A 22,697-nucleotide genomic window follows, 5' to 3' on the forward strand; every position below is an offset into this window, starting at 1 on the left:
ACAGCATGATGAATAACTGTTGTTAATTCTGGATAGAGGAGAGATTAGAGTTGGGCTTGCTATTTCTGGTTTTGTTTTAGTGCCCTCCTCCTTTGAAAACATTACCAGTGTCTCTGGATTAAAGATATATTAACTACCCCAGTACCTTTCTTTTCTGAGCTTTAGAACCATTTTTTTATCACTTTCTTTTATGATCCTCTCATATATTTAGGCCTTTCTAGGTTTCATCCCCTTAAATGGTATTTCCTGTAGCCCAGGTGGACTTGGATGAGTTGACAGTTCTGTCATTGCTTCCTCCCTAGTCTGAGGCTGAGCAACATGGTCCTCTTGACGAAGAGAACTGGAGTTGGAAGTAAGGAGAGCACACATCCTATGAGCATGTGGTCATAAGCAATGGAGCTTTAATCATCGTCCCAGATTCTGACACAGAAGTTCTGGCTTTGCTAAGCAATTGAGATGCAAGGGTTGTGATTTTGTTACTTGCAGTAAGTCTGTTTCAAACCTATCAGAGTTTGCACTCCTCCATAGGGGCCGAGGTCAAAGGAACCAACCATGAGTAAGTCTAAACTTTCAGCCCTGTTCCTTAAACTCTGGATATGAGAGTTTATATCTCATATGAGTCAATAACCAATGGTCAAATAGTTGCTCAATCACATATTATGAAAACAAAACTTTATAAATATTTCTGAATTACCCACCTGAAGAAGGCATGAGACTTCTGAGGGCTTCTGACTGTGTCTTGTCTGACCCACCTCCCCTGGCTTACTCTTGTGGAATCACACCTTTTTAATGAGTCAGTAGCACAGAACCAACTCTTCTCCTGAGTTCTGTGAGTTGTTCTAGCAAATCACTAACCCTGTGAGAAGGATCACAACAATCCACCACCTCTAGGTAGTCGGTTGGAAATACAGCACAATTTGAGCATTAGGACTGGCATAGGAAATAGGGAACTCAACCCTTACCTCTGGACCTGTGCTAACCCTGAATTGAATTGGTTTGTGGGATACCCAGCTAATGCTGGGAGATTTGCAGAACTAGTGACTTGTGTGGGAAAAGGAACTGTACACTGTTTTCAGAAATGTACCAAATTGAAATGATGAAAAGCTATCACCTTAAGCATCAGATGGGAAGGTATATACTTCAGTCACATCCCCTATAAACTTCTCTGTGGTTGATGGCCCCACCCTGAATTTTCACAGTTTCTAAATGACTAAATCGATACCATACAATGTATCATCTAAATAGTCATGCATTCAAGGCTAAAGACATACTCAGGTAAATATGTTAGGACACAGATGTAAACAGAGCAGTCCTACACACATCAACAACCTAGGTATGCATTCTGCCTAATGCCACTGATTAGTCAGTGAACAAGATGGGACCTGAGTCCATTTGGTTCTGAGATGCCAGGTCTTATGAACACGTTGAAGTCCCAGCCTCCAGAACCTTGAACTCTATCTACATTTGAAAATGATGTATTCACAGGTGATTAGGTTAAAAAAAAAAAAAACATTTGGGGTGGGACCTAATCCAATAGGACAGGTGTTCTTATAAAAAAAAAAAAGAGAGAGAGGTGCACATGCAGAAAGAGCCTGTGAAAACTCCCCGAGAAATCACTCATTTATAAGGCTGAAAGAGAACTCAGGTGAAAACAACTCTGTGGTAAGCCTTGCTCTTGGATTTCCAGGCCCCAGACCTGTGGAGAATGTGTTGCTTAAGCCACTTAGTCTGTGATAGGTGGTTTCAAAAGCACTAGCAAATTTGCATACTATTGTAAGCCTCCCAGGATGTCATACGTGGTCATAGCCCTGGAAAATATACACACTACCACATAAGGTTTGGAACCAAGAGCAATGATGGGAAGAACATTCAGCCTGCAAAACCTTCTCCCTATCTAAATCTCTGTGGACATCAACATTTAATCCCGTTTAACCAAGAGCCTTGGGCTTGGATTCACAGACAACAAAGGAGAGGTGCTCTGTGCCATCCACTGTGGCTGTGGCTGTGGCTGTGGCTGTGGCAGGTGCCTGAAACATCTGATAGGGCAGAGTGCGTTGAAGCAGTACTGAAGAGGGAAGGGAAGGAGGCTGGGTTCACTAGGGGCATCAAGTACTTGAACAGCTCTGCGAGGCTCAACCCCACCCCCATGCCTCCCTACAGATTTGAAAGTCAGAAGGTCTGTGCTCCATCCCCCGCCTCCATCAGACTCCAGGAAGATTCAATTACATTTAGAGACATGATGTCTGCCTCCCCTGGATTAATTTCCGGATCCTGCCAAGGCTTGTCCTTATCTCTTTCTTCTTGCTGAGAGTAAGAACCCTATAAAATTGTCTCTATCAGGGACCAAAAAATGAGCCAGGGCAAAGCAAACATAAGAAGCGGTGCCTGTGTCTCTCCTCATTTAGATTCAGGAAGGGCCCATGCATGACAGCTGACTGAACAACTCTCACACCTCCATTCAGTCTAAAGGGATCCATTCTGCCAGCGCACTGGGTAGAGGCAGGTCACACTGGGGACAACAGCTAAATAGTGATACTAGAACTCAAAGTATGCTGTTCCCTCATGATCTTCATAAGACCACTGGTAGTAATGACAGCAGAGAGGACATTTACAGTGTTTGTAAAGTGCTGGCCCCATTAATATTTGTGTCTCACAGCATCTACACAACAGCCCTATGAGGTGATAATAGTTTACCTCTATTTTCCAGTAGCCAGTAAGGAGGAAACAAAGTCTCTGTACTAGCAGCAACTTGTGGTGACCATCTCAAAATAAAAGGGTGGGGTATGCCAAGGATTGAAAAGTCATGACTGAATTTTTACCCACAGATGAGTTTTCATATGCATACAGGTATGTGATATTCACTGAGTTAACACCATAAGGCCACACTTGGCAGGCATTATTCCATGTACTGTTCACATCAGTCATGTGACATACAAACTTTTCTCATCACCACCATTTTACAGATAAGGAAAATCAAACCTCATCAAAGGCTACCCCACAAAGAAGTAGAGGAATTCACATTTGAACCAAGAAATCTGGGATTTTGAACCCATTTCCTGAAGATAACTAACTACAATTCTTCAGTGACTAGTATTTAGCAGGGTGACCAGTTGCCTTTGCTTATGAGATTAAAAGACATATGGTGTGGAGTGACCAGAATAATAAGTTGTAATATAGACTCTGGGGCAATGCATTACTCCCTGTCCAAGTAAGGAAGTGTGTCTCCCTCCCCAGCTCAAATTCTGCAAGCAGGCTAGACGGTGTGGAATTTCTCAGATGTTGTACTGTTTCATGTTCTTTCAAAGTGTGTTAGACCCTATCGCCCACGATTACTCCCAGGTGCAAAATTGTATGCACAAACAGTTGCAGCAGCAATTTACTGACTGTGAGCTCAATCAGCCAATTGTGAGCACAATTAGCTGCTCCCTGCTCATTTGGAAGGAGCTGGGGCGATGATTGCCTCTGCAATTAGCCAGTTGTGGGCAGCTTGGCTCGCTTGTGCAATCTTGCACAGGCAGGCAATGTGCAAAAGTGATGCATGCCAGAAGCTTCACACTTTTGACTCCAGCGATCTGACCCAATGTCCACTCACCATTCTTTACATGTGGATGGAGGCTGCAACTGGGGGAAGACAAAAGCTGGACCAGAGTCAGAGTTTGTGTAATGCTACAGGGACTGAAGACACAAACCCTTCCACGTCTTGTTACAGAAGGGAGGCAGATGAGACACTAATCTGAATTGGCAAAGGGTAAGCTGTGTCCAGGGTTGAGACACACCTTGATCGTTAATGGCTTAGGTGCAAAGAAGATCCATATGAACATGGGTTCACTTAGAGAAGGAAACCACTTGTATTATCAGAATGGCTTGCTTTGGGGAGTTGGGAGAAAGCTGAAAGGAGACTGAATGGGGGAATCAAAATGCCACATTAAGTCACTAGTGCAATCAACAATTTTTTTCTCCCTTCTTCCTGTATCCTGATGAAAAAAATAAATAATTGATCCTCCCCCTGGAGCTGGGCAGTTTCCTACCCACCTGTCTCTGCCGAGGAAAGCCTGGAAACACGGAAATTTTCATTGCAGCTGTCCACAAAATGAGCTGAAGCCTGATTGAATGTGTTCTACTTTCCCCTTAGTTACAAGTTGATTAGAAAAAGAAGAGTTGGCTTATTTTAAGGGAGGTTTTGTTGCATGGATGTGCCTTTCTACCTAGAAGCAGGTTTATAAAGGAAACCAAAGGAAAGAAGAATCTCTGTTGGGTAGCAGACCTCACTGAGTTAATTCACGTATTCTGTGATCCTTGGGAAGCAAGGGACATGGGTTTCTCTTTCTAACTATGTTGAGTATTAGAATGGTAGAGTACATTTCATAGAGCCCAAATGTGGGGAGAGGCCCACAGTCTATCAACTGAAGAAAGAATAGGCAGAATGTGGTATAAATACAGTAGAATAGCATTCAATCATAAAAAGGGATAAAACCCAAACATTCTAACATAGATGAGCTTTGCCAGCTCACACTAAGTGAAAGAAACTGGACACTAAGGCAACTTACTGTATATTCCACTTACATGAAGTGTTTAGAGGACACATACCCATATAGAATGGAGTAGTGTTTGCTACTTGGGGGCAAAAATGAGGATCAGGAACAAGTGCTATTGGGTTGGAGTCCCTCTTGGCACAATAGCAAGATTCTGGGATTAGATGGCTGCATAACCTACTTAATATATGAAAATCATTGAATTGTGTGCTTACAAGTTTTACCATTTGATATATTATATATCATTTAAAAATTAGAAAGAAATTAGATTGAGCAAGTAAGAGGCTACCTTATATTCTGTCCACTGAATGACCAAGGAACATCCACAGTGGGGAAAGTTCAAAGCTTGTCTCCAATGCAAGTCAAAGTAATTCATTCATTCATTCATTCATTCACTCATCAAAATAACTGTTGAACACCCATTTATAACAGATTATTTGGTAACCATTGAGAACAAAACTCTACATTTTATCTGATTGATGGGGTCAAGGTATGTATGGAGGAGGAGGTAGGAGTAATTAAGCATGTCCCTCCCTAGATCAATAATTCCAAACTTCCATTTTGACTCACAGAACATATTTCTTTGGACTGTGATGGAAAGCAAAGGTTTTCAAGGGGATTTTCCCGGGGCACATGGTGGAGACTTTTAAGGTCAGCAGGTAAAGAGAACAGATTAGCCAGGAAATACACCACATCGATATAACAAGCTATGCCTGAATATCAGCATCCACTCTCTGCTCAAGCCTAAGAAGCTGCATGCACAGAGAGGAACTGAAGCAAGCAACATGCATGAGATATTAATAGATGATAAGGCAGCCCCTCCCCCACTTCTCATTCAACCCCACCATGTTGAGACATTTTCTCTTTTTGTCCATAGCACACATACACACTTTATGTTCAATTGAGTTGATTATTAAGAAGATCAAGCGTCAGTATTACTTGATTGTCCTCACGAAGTGGCAATTGCAAAGATGCATTTCTTGCTGCTGAGAATCCGAGTCTTACTTCCCAGGAGGATTGACGGGGCAGATGTCAGCTAGAAACGCTCCTACAATGCTGCTATGTGGAAAAGAGGGTGGCTTTAAAGTGGCACCAGGCAGCTTCTCTTTGTTTCTTCCCACTCATTCCCACTTGTCTCCAGCGTCCACCTCCATCACTCCATGGGTCTCTTTCTGAGCGATCTGACAGAAACTTACACATCCATGTAAATTGCTCTCACCTAGGCTGTGCAACACACTATGAGAGGCTCTGAGGTGATTTGAATGAAAGGTCTCCATAGTCTCAGGTATTTGGACACTCAGTCACCAGTTGGTGGTGCTGTTTGGAGAGGCTTGGGTGATGCAGGCATGATGGAGTAAGTTTAAAAGTTCAACTCCTCTAGCCTCCTTTGCTTCATGTTTATGGTGTGAACTCCACCCCACCCCCACCCCACTCCTGCCGCTATGCCTACTGCCCACTGCCATGACATACCAACTCTTATGAAACCAACACCCTGAAACCATAAGCCAAAATAAATAATTACTTCTATAAGTTGCCTTTGTCGTGGTGTTTTTAATGCAGCAACAGAGGAGTAACTAAGAAGACAGGCTCCCTGGTTCCATTGTGTCAGGCTCATACACTTCTTTCAAATATATCACCTTGTTACCTCATAGACCTTCTAGCTGGCTTAATTCCATGCTCACTTACCCTGTGTCACAGCTGATGCAATGTACAATTAGACCTGATCAAACTGGTCCCCTGATTGTGACTATTCAGTTATTCTTAGAATAAAAATTAGAATCCTTCACCAAACATCTCGTTCCAAATATCAGTGGGAGCAGAATGAAAACTAAGAGACTTTGAAATGTCAGTCATTCCATTTCTCTTCCCTATTTCACCACTTGTGCCCAAAACCAGGTTTATATTATTACAGCAGGATGGCATGCGCACATATATGTAAGGGATTGTATTCTAAAGGGATCAGGATAAATAACTATCCTTTTTGAATACAAAGGACCAGGTTTTCCCAATAAAATGTGAGCACAAGCAACAGAAGTGGGGAGTCTAGGACTTGGCTGCAATAGAGTCACGGGAGGATTTGGAATCTCACTGATGCTCTTGAGCCGCAGCCCTAGAAATTCTAATGTAATTGATAATGGATATAGCTGAGGCCTAACACTTTTCAAAACTCTCCCATTGAAGGGCAGAGAAGGTAGTTACTTGGATAAAGAGATCGCTGTGCCAGCATGAGAACCTGTATTTGGAGCCCATGTGCAGCCAGATCTGCTAGCATATGTCTGTAACCCCAGCACTTCTTCATCAGGATGGGAGGCAGACAGGAAAGGCTGCAGAAGTTCATGGGCCACCAAGCCTGGAGTTTACAGTGGTGATTGACAAGAGAACCCACCTGAAGAAAGTGGAGATGAAGATTGACACCTGAGGCTGTCCTCTGATTTCCATAGCCACATACATGTCACACGTGTGCCTGTTCTCACACATATAAACACACACACACACACACACACACACACACACACACACACAGAAGAAAGAAAGAGAGAGAGAGAGAGAGAGAGAGAGAGAGAAATAAAAGAAATGAAAACACTCCCCTGATGAGTCTAAGGTACAGTAAAGTTTGTGAGCTACAATGAACCTCTCCAAGGCCTTCAAAAGACTTTGCTCACATGCTATCATGACTTCAGGGATCAATCAATGCAGACAGTGGAAACTGTCAATGCAAGAATCTAAATGATTTGCAGTTCTACATTAGACATGCTGTACAAGTAAGAAGTGTATCTTTATTCATTTTAAAATTAGTTTGTTATCACAAGGGTCTCTTCTCTTTTTCTGACAAAAATTGACTTCCAGCATGCCTTAGGAATTGTCCTCTCTGGTGTGACAAACACAGCCTATTTTCCTGTCACTGATGCTTGGCACCCTTTCCTCAGAGGGGAAAAAAGAAGATAGAATTCTTGGCTTGAATCCCAAAGGCATGGTACATAAAAGTACAATGTATGATTTCTAAAATCACAAAGAGCCATGTGGCATAAAGAACAGAAAGTAACTGCAAGCTTCTGGAAGGAAGTAACTTCCTGTTGTGCATCTGACTTATAGTACCTGCAGGGAAGTCGTCCTCCACCTGAGAAACACTACTTAGAGTGTCTGCAGAGCTTTGGAAGTTAAGGAAAAAGAGAAAGAAAATACAGGGCAAACAATAATATTAAGTGCATGGGCTCCTCAAGAGCAAGAGTCTTCAAAGACACATCAGTCTTCTGTTAAATCCTGGGTCTGATGCTACCCTGTGGTCCAGCATCAATGTCCTTTTCCCTGAATGGCCTTCATGAGCCTCATAACCCAGGCATGGCAGTCCTATACCTTAAGGAAATAGAAACAAATACAAGACATGTTCCTTCTCAATATCTTTATCTGCCGAACCCTTGAGGGAGCACATGGTGAATTCTGGGAGATGCACAGTGGAGATGGGTCCAGAGAAGATGAACTCTCAAGGCCCCTGATGGAGAGCCTCTAAGAACTGAGAGCTTCAGTAAGTTATGGCAAAGGGAAGCAAAGGATGGTGAGCTAGCTGTGCTTTTTAGAGAGAACAGGTAAGAAACAGGGATTCTTTCTTACCTAAAAGGCTCCTCTGCCCACCAAAGATTATCTAACACTGGTTAAACTCAACTGACTAGAGATTTTGTTAATGGAAAGACATATTCATAGAGGTCATAAGAGGTGTTAGTCACTTGAGCTATTGTGTGGTGCTCTCAGTCATTTACACTTTAGTAGAAAATAGGACAATCAATAGGTGCTTTGGATCAGACTCACTCAGTTCACCTCTAACACCAAAATCAGGACACCTTTCCCCCTAATGCTGACCCTTCTTCAGTGTGGACCAGCAGAAATACTGGCTGATCTGGTGACTTTTTCTAGCACAAGTCATTTGTATTTCTAGAATCTTCTAACTGATGAGGAACTTGCTAATTACTGTGTAAAAAGAGAGTGCTGCTAAAATGCCAAGTTAACATTTGTAATGGATGCTGTTGGTTGTGGATGTTGACAATGCTCCTATTATCAAGATGTCATTCCATGTTATATTTAATTGCAGCTAGCTTTCCTGCATGTGCTGACAAGTTATTGGCTCCCATTGACTCATTCTCTACTTTGCTATTTTTTATATTGAATCCTAATATCTTCTCTATTATTTTTATAGGAAGAAAAGAATGTCTTCTGAAAGCCAAAGTCACTTACCCCCTTTATCAAATAGTCTATTTCCTATCTTATCTTCTTGTTCAGATCTGTCAGATAAAATGTTAGCTTTGTACCTTCATTGTACAAGTGGCACAGTCAAGTAGAAATATCACTATTAGATGTCCCATGGGCTTTGGCATTTTTCAAAAATTATATTTGAAGAATTTTGTGCATATTTCTTCTTTATTAAGACTGCAATGCATTGATATGATATGCCCATGTCCAAATCCTCAGGGCCTATGAATATTGCCTTTAATATAAAGATTTCACACATGTGACTAAATCAAGGATGTTGAGATAAACAGACTCTCTTGGTTACATCACATGTATACATACAAGAGAGAGGCAGAAGGAGATTTGACACCAATAGTGTCAAAATGAAGACAGAAACAGAGACTAGAGTGATAAATCCATAAGCTAAGGAATGCTAGTAGCTACCAGAAGTCAAAAAGTGAGGAATGATTCTCCCCCAGAGCCTCCAGGGATGCACTGCCCTTACTGACAACTGGGTTCCAGACTTCTGAATTCCAGAACTCTGAGAGAATCAGTATCTGTTGGCTTAAGCTGCCAAGGCTATGGCAGTTGATTACATCAACCCCAAGAAGCCAACGTGAAGCCCCAATAGTAACATTTCCAATTGCCCAGTTTCATTGACTCAAGAAGTACAGTATTTCCACATCAACAAATACATTGCAAACTCTACTAACAGCTTTCATTATTTTCTTTTGGTGGTGTTGGAGATTTTGAACTAGAGCCCTGTGTGTGCTAGGCACGCACTCCACACATAAGCATTATCCCTGGTGTTTTGAATATATATATATATATTTCCTCTTAATTCTATTAATACCAGCTGCAACTGAATTAGTTCTTCGTTCTTAGAAATGTGATTTTTAAGACTGCAATAGATGCCATCGAGGTGAGCTGTCTACAGGTAACCAGGTCAGCACTGCTAGCAAGGGATTCTGGAGTACACAATATGTCTGTGGTGTTTTCTCAAGTTAATTTTGTCTTTGCCTCTCTATTTCACTGGGTCATGAAATATTCAACTACTAATGCATAACACTTGTGGCACTGAAAAGGCCATTATAGCAATGATCACTAGTAATACTGGCCATATTCCACAGTCTGCCATAGTCCCTTCATCATGGTTAGGTGATTGCAAAGATCAATCTGTTAGTGGTCATAATAGAGGCTACTTCATACTGAAGACACTGTCAAGTCTTCAACTTAGTATTGACTTTTGATTTTATTTTGTGTGTGGGTGTGGGTGTGTTCACTTATTGGTGGGTGCATGTGCGTGCACACATGTGCCTACCCATGTGGAGGTCAGAGGTCAACTTCAGGTATCATTCTTAAAGTGCCATTCCCTTTTATTTTTTTTTATTTTTGAGACAGGGCCTTTCATTAGACAGGGGCTTACCAAAAAGTTTAGGCCAGCAAGTCCCAAGGCTCCATTTGTCTCCACCTTCCCAGAGCTGGGTTTACAAGTCCTCTGGGATTGAACTCAGAAAGCACTTGACTGACTGAGCCATCTCCCCAGCATCAACTTCAGAGCTTACGATAGTTTTATCTAGACTACTCTTACACACATTTCAAAGCATAGCAACTCACATAACCAGAATTAACTCTGGAAAGCTGTTTTACTTCTTGGAGTTGGAGTCTTCTGAATTGCTTCAGCTACTGATGTCTTTCAGTTTGTCTTTATAAAACAAAATCCTGCCAATCATGAAGAAGTCAGGAAAACCTCATTATCCCAATGTTCAGCAATTGAAGAGGATTCTGAAAAAAAGTCTCTACTCTCTTAGACACTGATCAGCAAAATTTAATTCTGAGATTGGAAACCAAAAAGACTCATTATGTCCAAAACATCCCCACCCAAGGAAGGATAAGTATGGGGAATTTTGGAATCAACAGGTCTCCCTAGTTACAGAGTTTGCACCCTACAGCCCCTTGTACAACTGAGTCCAAATAGTCTTTTTAAAGTGCAAATAGGACTGTCTACACTCCAGTGGCTGACCCTGAACCCACACACGTACTGGTGGCACCAAGTGGACTCATGGAAGACTAATGAAGTTGGGAGAAAAAAAAGTGTAGGGTGATGAGGATGAATTATGAATTTGGGGAAGGGTATGGACATGGATTTGATAAAAAAAAAAAACATTGTGTGCACGCATAAAATTCTCAAATAATAGAAAAATGTAATTTTAAATAAATAAAAAATAAGGCAAATAGATCCTTCTCATTGAGACTGGAAGAAGTTCTGTGGCCAATAAGACCACTGGGCGCCTGCCTATCCCTCTGGCCTCATACCACATGGTGTCTCTAACTCATACCATAGAAGTCTCAGTGTACTTCCTCAGTGGATAAGACAGTTCACGGCTCTAGGTCCTTACCTTCACTATGCCCTGCACCAGGAGCACTCTTTCTCAGCCTTTCACAAACCTCCCTGCTTCTTCCTACAAGGGCTTCGGTTAAATACAGCATACCCAGAGATCATCATGTTCTGATTGTATCTGAGGCTCTCTCTGTCCTCCCTCCCTCCCTCCCTCCCTCCCTCCCTCCCTCCCTCCCTCCCTCCCTCCTCACACATTCAGTCACCCTATGGCACTCACTAACATTCTCACCACATCCCCATTTTGTATTCCTGATAGCCCTCATCACTACCTCTAATTATCTTGTTTGGCCAAACATGTACTCATCCCCTCTGCACTGTCCTGTTTACAGATGTATCTTCAGTAAATATATACCTGTGACCTAGTATGAACTCCATAAATATTTGTTGAATAAATATATTGCTTGTTTGAAATGTGTAACAATTTCAGAGATCTGATGTGAAACTTGATTTTTACAAAGGCATAATAAATGTAACTGAAATAAAAGTCCTAAATTTAGTTCATGAAACTAAACTCAGAGGAAGGACAGAAGGCAGCATGAAAATTTTTCTGTGAGAGTACCAGCTGGAAAAAAACAACAAGTCTATACTGAGTTTGTCCTTCCAAATCCTCTTTGCCTGCAAGGCCAGGTCAAGGTGAGAATTTGTGAATGTAAGAAAAGAGGTTCAGGTTGAACCTCTTGAAAAGCAAAACTGGACATTCAAATAATTCCATCAACAATTTAAAAACTGATATGACAGAGGCAAAATTGAAGTATGTCACATGTTTTAAGATGAAGTTTGGTCAACATGAATATCAAACTGATTCTGTGCTGCTTGGCAAAAGTCCAGAGCAAGGAGACTGTCCTTCTGTATGTGGAGAATATATGTTTCTCTTTACTGGTTGATGAATAAAGCTGTTTCAGCCAATGGACAAGCAGGATGTAGTCAGGCACAAAGTATATGCAGGGATCCCAGACAAGGAGAATTCTGGGAAGAGGACAGAGAGTGAGCTGAGAGGAAGATACCATGTAGCCACCAGGGAGGTAGGATGTCCAGGCATTCTCCAGTAAGCCAAGACCATGTAGAGATACATAGATTAATAGGAATGGGTTAATAACTAAGAGAGAGCTAGCCAATAAGAAGCCTGAACCATCGGCAAAACAGTTTATAATTAGTATAAGCCTCTGTGTGTTTATTTGGGAATAAATGTCTTCGGGACAGGACAGGACAGAAACCTTAGTCTACAGTGAACTGAAATCCAAATGTCTTTTGCACAGAACTAATTTCTCACATTCACCTATCCTGTGTCTTCCAGGTTGGTTTCTCCAAGCTTGATTTAGAGCAAGCAAAACTGAACTGAGGTTGACATGTGAGTCTGGGGAAGAAGAAACATTCCTGGGTTCCTGCTCCAGGTGGCTTGGCTGCTAGCAGACCCATCTCTGCCCACTTTTAAATAATGCCTGAAACAGCTCCTTTTTCCAATGTAATTTCTCTTTTAACTACTTTCAGACCCTGCAGGGAGAACTTTAAAAAGAGACATCTTTAGTTCAACTTTGAAGTGTGTTGTTTGTTTTTGGCTAACTGCAAATGCGCAGACATTTTCAATGTTGGTGTTTGTTATTAGGGTTGTGTTTGGTGGTCTGTGTGGTTGCCTGCGAATCCAGAGTGAGAATGGATGTTCTGGGATTAAGCATGTGGCAATTTCAAGGCCTGGGTATCCCAGCACCATTTCGGGTGCTGTTCACCACTCCAGCTCAGTTTCAACCATACTTTGTCCTAGAAAAACCCCCAAAACACATTTGGCCCTGGGCACTTTTTTCCCCTTGATTTTTAATCTTGAGAGCAATTTAAAGAAAATGTAATCCATATGTTTCTGATTCATTTAAATCACAAAAACATTGGGTTTTGTGAGTTATTTGATGTCAAAAATGCCTTTTGAGATTTTTTTTTAAATAAACTTTCCAAGTCGTTTGCTTTAAAAACACATACTCACGTTTTGCCAAGGGTGAGTGGATTCAGACTCTGATGGATTTGGATAGAGTTTAAAATTGTGAACTCGTAAATTATGACCACATTAAGATAAAGCCTATATCGAACAATACCTGGGCAGACCCACAGAAAGCCCAAATGCTAGGTTGTCATCCAGAAGCCCCACAATTCCCTGTGCATGGATGAAAACCAACAAAACATCCAGGGAGGCTTGCTCACTAACCCCCATTCAGATGTTAACTGCTGTGGAATTAAGGACCTGGGCTGCAGTTATCAATCCTGGTGACCGAAGAGGAATTTATTTGAAAGCATCACTCTGTATGCATGAGGAGTGCAATGTACATGGAGTGATGGGGTTCAGGCAAGGAAAGCCTACTCATCTTTAGAAGCAAGTTATCCTGAGTAAAATCCAAAGCCATGGAAGAATGAGGGAGGAAAAAGACCCCCCCCAAATGTGGTTGAGCATTCTGCAAAAGCATTAGGAAAATAGGTCGTTTGATAAAGCATTTGCAATATTCTTCTAATGACCCAGTGGTCTATGAGAAGGGACAACCAATAGGAATGAAGGACTTGGTGATACTTTCCCCAATTATGGAGGCGCATAGAATGTTTGCGTGTGTGTGTGTGTGTGTGTGTGTGTGTGTGTGTGTGTGTGTGTGTGTGTGTGTGTAAGTCAATTGTAAGCCCTTCAAAAGTGATGTGGGATGTCCTTTATGCTGTGAACATGTGTTGTTTTTATTGGATGATGAATAAAGCTGTTTGGATTTATGACAGGGCAGAATATAGCTAGGTGAGAAATCCAAACAGAGATTGAGAAAGAAGGAAGGCAAAGTCAGGGAGATACAATGTAGCCACCAAAGAAGCAAGATGTGAGGTAAGAAGCCACAAGCCTCATGGTAAATTATAAACTAATAAAAATGGGTTAATTTAACTGTGAGAGCGAGTCAGCAATATGCCTGAGCCACTGGCCAGGTTTTGCATTGTTTCCACAGAAGATGAGAAGCTGTTATTCTTTACATGCTAATATGGTTTGATCAAACAAGACCCACTAAGAGGTCTCCAATGGAAGTGATGGCACAGGTGGTCCAACATCCTCTTCAGCTTCAGGAGTGCTGGCTGAGATGGACCAAGGATACTCCAATCAGAACTTGACCATAATTCTAAATATTCTCAGGATCCCATAAGATTTCCCGTGCCCCCAATCAGCAAAGTAGTCTAGAAATTTCCCAAAATGATTTTTTATAATTTTTTTGTTTTTATTTGGGGGTTTTATAAGGGGGTTGATTATAAATGGTTAATGGTCACAGTCAATCCCTTTCTAAAGAATAAAAAAAAGGGAATGTGATAATAGAATGAATACATTGTTATGCATTATTGACACAAATTTAAAGTTAATTTTGAATATATATATATATATATATATATATATATATATATATATATATATATATATTCTTGTTTAAGGTCCGTGGATGCCAGGGAGCAGCCTGAGCAGCTCCCGAAGTGTGCAGGTGGGCCTGTTGGAGTGTTGAGATTTGAGCTTTGGTGTTTGAACCCAGGATCTCGAAATGCATCGTGATTCCCGTCCATTAGATTGTAAGGTATATGTAGATAATCTTGGAAACAATGGGAACAAGACTGAATTAAAGCGTGCTTTTGGCTATTATGGACCACTGTGAAGTATGCGGGTTGCTTGGAACCCTCCTGGCTTTGCTTTCGTTGAATTTGAGGATCCCCGAGATGCCACTGATGCTGTCTGAGAGACAGATGGAAGAACACTATGTGGCAGCTGAGTGAGAGTAGAATTGTCGAATGGTGAAAAAAGAAGTCGAAATCGTGGCCCCACCGCCTTCTTGGGGTCGACACCCTCGAGCTGATTACCATAGGAGGAGTCCTTCACCTCAGCAAAGATCTCCAAGAAGAAGCTTCTCTCGAAGCTGGAGCAGATCACTTTTTAGAGATAGGAAAAGAGAAAGGTCTCTGTCTCGTGAAAGAAACCACAAGCCATCTCGATCCTTCTCTAGGTCTTGTTGCTGATCTAGGTCAAGTGAAAGGAAATAGACCAGTTTGCTAAGGAAGTGGTATACAGGAAATAACTTCATGTTACGGGAATATGTACAGGAAATTCAAGTTTTGTTTGAGACTTCATAATCTTGGTGCATTTTTAAGATGTTTTAGCTGTTCATATTTGCTTTCAACTTTAGTTTTTCATAGACTGAGATAAACCTAATCCTGCCCTTGAGCCAAGTAGGCCTCAGCTCTCAGCAGGAGGCTTCTGGGCACAGGTGGACTGCAGTCTGGGCAGGTCCCATGCATGCGCAGCTAGAAACTGTGACAGTAAAGCCGTGGGGAGTTCTGTAGAACTCTCCCAGCTGGGTGGACTGTTCTTAGTGGCTCAGTGGCAGTGGGAATGCACTTTTATCTCGAAACAGGTTGGCTGCGGAGCCAGGAGCATCTGTGGAGAAAGGGGGCTTTCCCTGCGGGCTAGCCCACTGTCCCTGTGGGACCCTTGGGCACTCTGAAACAGGGGCCTAGGTTTGCAAGATCCCACTTGACACCAGATAAAGTGGGAAATTACCAATACAGAGTCAGGCAAAAATATAAGGGTATTTATTAGGTAAAATCCTTACTTACAGAGCAACCTAGCCAGCCGACAGGGCAGGAGTAAGTACAGCAAGCCAAAGATGAAACAGAAGAAGGGCCCTACACCTGCGTGCTCCTCTTAAACCTTCCCTATGTTACCCTGACCAAGCCCTCGAAGGCGTGGTCAGGCACACCTGTAGCCAGCCCCTAGCGGGCGTGATTACGGTGTCCCCTACACAGCTCATTTTAAAATGTAATGTGTGGTCAGATACAAATTAATTGTCTGCCAGACACTCTAGGCCTATAGGCTAAAGATGGATGCCCCAGGATTACAGAAGAACTTGAGATGACTGTCCAGGCAGCCAGATTTCTATGCCATTTCTAGAGTTTTATAAGTTGCTTACAATGCATTTCCTGTTTAATTGGGTAATATTATATCTTTCTGGGCTCTGATGGAGTTGAAGAGTAGATACTAATAATTATAGTTTTCCTTAGTTATAATAAAAGATAAATTAGATATAAAACTTTAGACTCACAAAGATAAGAGACATTTTCTTTAATTTTGCAAAATACCAACAGACTAAATATTGTAACTGCAATTCTTGCTCGATGACTTTTGTTATATGCAATTTTACTATGTTAAAGTTAAAACTTTCCTTTTTAATTAGAAAGAAAAGGGGAGATGATATGGGATGTCCTTCTGTATGCTGTGAATATGTGCTGCTTTATTGGTTGATGAATAAAGCTGTTTTGGCCTATGACAGGGTAGAATATAGCTAGGTGGGGAAATGCAAACAGATAGAGAAAGAAAGAAGCCAGAATCAGGGAGACACTATGTAGCCACCAGAGAAGCAAGATGTGAGGTAACAAGCTATGAGCCTCTTGATAAAATATATACTAATAGAAATGGATTAATTTAATTGTGAGAGCTAGTCAGTAACATGCCTGAGCCACTGGACAAACAATTTAAATTAATATTAAGTAGTTATTTGGGAACTGGGGGGTAAGAGATAAACCTCCATTTACACAAAAGTGAAAATAAATTAACAACTATCTTTGTACAGGTTTGTCATGAAATAAAGGGGTAATAATGATGAAATTCATCATGATAATGACTAATGTTAGATAAACAGTTCCTGTTCTATGTAATATTTGGTGATAATGAGAGTTGAAGTTATAATAGCTAACTCCAAAGATAATGATTTTCTTTGAGTATGGGGTGGATGAATGTCAGATGAGTCCTCCTCAACCTAACTCCACCTTATTTTTGAAACAGTAACTGGCACTGAACCTGAAGGTTACTGGTTGGCTAGACTGGCTACCTTGTGAATTCCATGGGTTCTGCCTGTCTCCACCTCCCTGGCACCAGGATTACAGACTCAGGCCCTTCAGACTCTTTTTAAATGTGTGTACTGGAGACCCATCAAGGGATCCATCCACTGTGTAGGTCAGCATCCTCAGAATCTGACCTCTTCCCAAAAGCCCATCAAATCCCTAACACATGAAGCTATGGGAGACATTTCATATTCAAGCCACAAAATTACCTTGACATTTCTTTCAAGCTTACCTTATCCATTCTACACCATAAAATCAACCAGAGGAAAAACACTCATGCAAAACTTGAACACCTGCAGATGGTCCACACTTCTACAATCACCATAGCAACCATAGTGACAGTGATAACCACAAAACTATAGCAATACCAGCTGACCTTTACTTTGACCCTTACTATTACATTTCATGTGTTGTCACACAACCCACTGAGTTATAATGCATAATTTCTCTAAAAACAATGGAAATGAGGGCTAAGAGAGGTCTGGGAATGTTCCCAAGGCTAAGTTGCCAGGGCCTGGAAAACTTGGATTTAGAATTGAGGTCTCTAATTCCAAGGTCTGTGTTCTTAGCCAAAACAGGAGATCAATAAATAGTTGCTGATTGATTGATTGATGATTGATTGACTCAAGCAGAATTCCAGGTGGAGGGTTTTCACCATCTGTGCTCATCTGTCATTAGGTTGCCATGTGAAATGAAGATTATTTATCTCTTGGAGTCAGTTCCTGTCACCAATCCCTCAGTAACATTCCCGTCTAACCTGTCATTGTAATGTTATTTTTTTTTTGCCACTAAAAGTTTAATGTGGAACAAAGAAGTATCTGATTCTAATTACAACACCAAAAAAGGCAACCTCTCTACAATACTGTGTATTCCATGGGTTTCAGATGCCTAAAAAAATGTGCCCAATAGAGAAGGGAAAAACAACTAAATTGAGACACAGGGATCTTTTTATATTTAAAATTATTTTAATTGACACACAAATAAAATTGTACATATTCATTTGGTATTATGTGTTTAATATACATATATATAATCTCAAACATCATTTGTTTATGGTGGAAAACCAAAATCTGTCCCCCTACCTATTTGAAATACATCACTGTCATCCAGAGTCATCTTTCTGTTAAATAGCACAGTACAATTTGTTAATATCTTAGTAATTTAACAGCCATTGATCAGTCAGTCCCCCAGCCCTCACTTGCTTCTACTCCCCTGAGCTGTGGGAAAACTAAGTCTCAATGGGCCTGATAGCTGGCCTAGAGCATGTGAAGTAGGTATCTCCTGACAGTTGGCCTAGACCAATAGTCAGTGCATGCCCAGTAGATATTTCCTGGATCTGCCAGAGGGACTTGAAAAAAAGCAGCCAAGTCTGATGAGAGATGACATGAACCCACGAACAGTGACCACATCAGCTCAGCAGATGCCAGTGGATTTCCTCCCCAGGGCAGGCTTGGGTAGTCTATAAGGCTTACCCACCCCAGAATAAACTGAGTTGCTTGTTTCAACTTAGTCCTGATACCTATGTCATTGGTGTCAAACCTACTTTCCCCCACCCTAAAGGGACACATGTTGGATCCTGCAACATTGAGCCTTTCTCATAACCCGTACTCATCCATTCTCAACTTGTGTGAGACCATGATTTTAGATTCCATACATGAGTGAGATCATACACTACATCTTTCTGTGCCTGGCTTTATTTCACTTAGCACCAAGATTTCCACCTCCATCCTTGTCACCACAGTCTATCACCTTTTCTTTGTCCAAACTCTGACCTAAGACACCTGCAAAGAGACTTCCCTTGCTCCCATCTACAGTCACAAGCTCCACAAAAAAAAAAAATGGCCAGCTCTGAAGGACATTGTCTTTCTGGATTGCCAAAAGAGACAATGAGGACTTGTTCTGAAGCTATTTGTAAGTCCAGAATGAGGAGCAATATATGCTGCCTCTGGAAAGCAGCTGAGGTGTGTGTAGGGTGTGGGGAGACCAGCAGCAGAGAAAGGGGAGGAACATCCATGAGTGGAGGAAAAGGAAGATGCAGCTGGAAATCTAAATGTCACCAAGAAGAGCACAGGAAGTAGCATCTGCAATTGCATGGATAGTTAATGTCTCCAAAAGGTCTATGCGGTGAAGACATGGTTCCTAAGGTGACACTATGAGAAGGTCGTGGGGCATGTAAGAGCTTAACCCTTGTGGGAAGTTCTTAGGGGTTCTTGAAGGCCACTGTAGGACCCATATCCCTTCCTCTTATTTTTGCTTCACAGCCACAAGGTGAAAGTGTTTGTTCTGTCATGTACTCACATCATGATATAACTGGACTAAATGGCCATAGGCTGGAAAATCCACAACTATGTGAAAAAATGAGACGCTTATCATAGACATTTCATTATACCAACATCTAGTCAAAGCATTGCCAGATCTTTGAGAAAAGAAAAGACTCAGGGTGGAGGGATCCCTGGGATTACAATAGAGTAGACTGAGCTCCAAAGAGCATATCCTGTAGCCTGAGTATTCCCACTGGGTATTCTGGGATGATGGCATCTTAGCCTCTTTATACATTTCCCAATATGTCAACTAACACAACAGAACTGGTGAGTAGAATAATAGAATTAAGAGAGACCCAAGAATGTCTAGGTTTGGGGGGATCTATAGAGGAAAGATGGGTTGGGGAAAGGAGGCAAGAACACAGATCCTCACCCCATCCCCAGAAAAAGAGAATGTGTTTCCCACTGATACAGGTACAAAAGTAATTTACACACTTAAGAAAACAAACAACAGCCATGTTGCTTAAACTAGCAGATTAATAAGGAAATATATAATGGAATTTTATGAAAACAAACTCTGGAATCCAATTGCAGACACGGAGGAGTGATGAGCAAAGGGGTCAAGACCAGGCTGGAGAAGCCCACAGAAACAGCTGACCTGAACAAGGGGTTGCTTATGAGCCCCAGACTGATAGCTGGGAAACCAGCACAGGACTGTTCCAGACCCCCTGAACAAGTATGTCAGGTTGGAAGTCTCCCAATCTATGGGGCCTCTGGTAGTGAATCAGTATTTATTCCTAGTACATGAATGGACTTTGGGAGCCCACTCAACATACAGGAATACTCTCTCAGCATAGACACATCGGGGAGGGCCTAGGCCCTGCTCCAAATGATATGACAGACTTTGTAAATCCCCCATGGAAGAGCTCACCTTCCCTGGGGAGCAGAAAGGGGTGGCAGGGGCCGGGCAGGAGGGGAGGGAGGGGGAACTGGGATTGACATGTAAAAGAAGCTTGTTTCTCATTTAAAATTTGTCTAATTACAATTATAAAAATAAAAACTAACTTGACAAAAACTTGAAAAGGGATTTTAGAAACTAAAGAACAGAGACAAGCACAGCTTCTTGGTAGCAGCATTTGGTTGGGTGGGCTCTGTTTTACTAGAAACAAGCAGAGACTTGTAGGGGATAGCAAGCCATGCCTGCTAGAAGCTGGCTAATTTTGGATACCTTATACTGTTAAGTTTTAATCCTCTTTTAGACTAAAAGGGGAATTGTAGGAGATAGTAAGCCACACCTGATAGAAGCTGGCTACAGGTGTGCCTGACCACGCCTGTCAGGGTGTGGTCAAGGTGAGGTCAGTATGATACTTAATAGGTTTTTAAGGGGCTGCAAGGCACATGGGACCTCTTCTTTCTTGCCTGCCTGCCTTACTGCACCAGCACGTTCTGGCTTGTGTTTGGCTGGTGTTTATCTGAATAAAGATATCTGAACCTTACGGACTACAGATCGTCTCATAATAGAGACTCACTTAGCTCCTTTAAGTAAGGTTTACTGACTAGGAATAAGCAGCAAAAAGCAGCAAGGCTCTTTTAAGAGGCCCAGATACCAAGCATGAATGGTGTGTAAGAGCACCTGGCAGTGGCAGTGACCATGTCTCCAAGTTTGTAGCATGCTGCTTGAGGGTGGCATAGACCAAGGTGGTGAGCACAGCTCCATGTTGGAAAGCTAGCACCTAAAACAGCCACTGCTTTAATTTTACTTTAATTTTTAGCAGTGATGTTTAGCTGATAAAAGACTCAAGGCCAGAAAAAAGAGAGAGATACACAGTAAAGACAGACTGGAAATGAAAAACACTAAAGAAATACAATGTGTTTAAAAGTATACGTAGGCTTGTGAGAAAAAAGAAACACGATAAAGTGGTTAAAAAGGAAAAAAAAGAAATAGAATAGTTGGGTATGGTGGCACATGCTTTAATTCTGGCACTGTGCAGGGCGGGCAGAGGCAAGAAGATCTCTGTGATTTCAAGGCCAGCCTGGTGTATAGAGTGAGTTCAAGGGCAGCCAAAGTTCACAGAGAAACCCTGTCTCAAAACGAAAAAAAAAATAAAGTAAAAGATATAGAGAAATAATAATAAATAAATAAAAAGCCACATAAAGATGGAAAATACAGAGAGTCTGGATACTGTAGGCTATTGTGTTGTCTTTGAGTTGTTTGATTGCTGAAAAAAGAGCAAAAGCTGCTAACAGATATTTGATTATAAATGCTGCTGGATTAATTAAACTTATATATTTTAAAGATGCCTTAACTTCAAAATTTAAACTTAAGGATATGTTACTTTGGAAAAGAGATTTTATTTTTGTTTCCACAGAAAATGTCAAGTTCTGGATTCTGTCCAGACTAACATGGTTTGATGAAGCAAGACCCCCTGAGGCAGTGTCCCAATTGATCCAGCATCTAAAACAGCTGAAATGATGCAGCCTTACAGCCTACAACAGCCAATATTTGGCCAGGTTTCTGTTTTCTCATGATCCCATGGTATTTCAATACCCTTGAACAACAGGAAGTAGTTTGTTTGGAGAGAACAACACCCACATTCCCAAATATTGTTTATAAATGTTTGTTTTCATTTAAATGGAGTTGGTTATAAATGATTAATGATCACAACCAATCTCTTTCTAAAGGAAAAAAAAGGGAATAGTATATAGAAATGAATACTTTGTATGGAATGGATTTTCATTTATTGATACAAATTTAAGGTCACTTTTGTTATATGTATATTTCTCCTCTTGTTAAGTATTATATTCATACAGATCTTTTAAAATATAATGCATAATTAAATACAGATTGTATATAGTCACCTATTATAGTCAAAACTTAAGTTAGTTATGTTTTCTAGATATACAGAGATATATTTGAGATGGATAGATAGTATTCAGACCTTTCAAAGACCTACAGAATATGGCATTTAAAATGGTTTACGGTTTTTCATGATAGTGAGACACAACTGTTCCTGGCAACACCAATAACATCTGAGAGGAGGATAGGCACCGATGAAACTCATTATGGAGTTTGCCTTCAACATGGCAAGACTAGCCGTTTGGGCAAGAAACTGCTTTTGTCTGGACTGTTTGACAGACTGGATATGCAGGACCCACAGGAAAGTGACTGCTTGATTTGCAAGACAAGACAGTACTGAGGGGTTCCTGCTTCATGAAAGAGTCTGCCAGACATTCTGCAGGACACAAAGAGAAATGACTGACAAACTGCCAATACAGGTGAGACAGTTTAAAATTTCCTGCTTTGCTGAGAAGTCTTCCAGACACACTGTGGCCTATGGGCCAAAGATGGATGCTTCAACATTACAGAATACCTCCAGTTGACTGTCCAGGTAGCAA

The 22,697-nt window shown here is 41.3% G+C and overlaps 1 pseudogene; it reads left to right on the forward strand.

The window, feature by feature from the left end:
• Positions 1–14,690: 14,690 nt before the first annotated feature.
• Positions 14,691–15,183, forward strand: LOC100762585 (annotated as a pseudogene).
• The last annotated feature ends 7,514 nt before the right edge of the window (positions 15,184–22,697 follow it).

This window comes from Cricetulus griseus, chromosome 6 (genome assembly GCF_003668045.3).
Source record: "Cricetulus griseus strain 17A/GY chromosome 6, alternate assembly CriGri-PICRH-1.0, whole genome shotgun sequence".
NCBI lineage: Eukaryota > Metazoa > Chordata > Mammalia > Rodentia > Cricetidae > Cricetulus > Cricetulus griseus.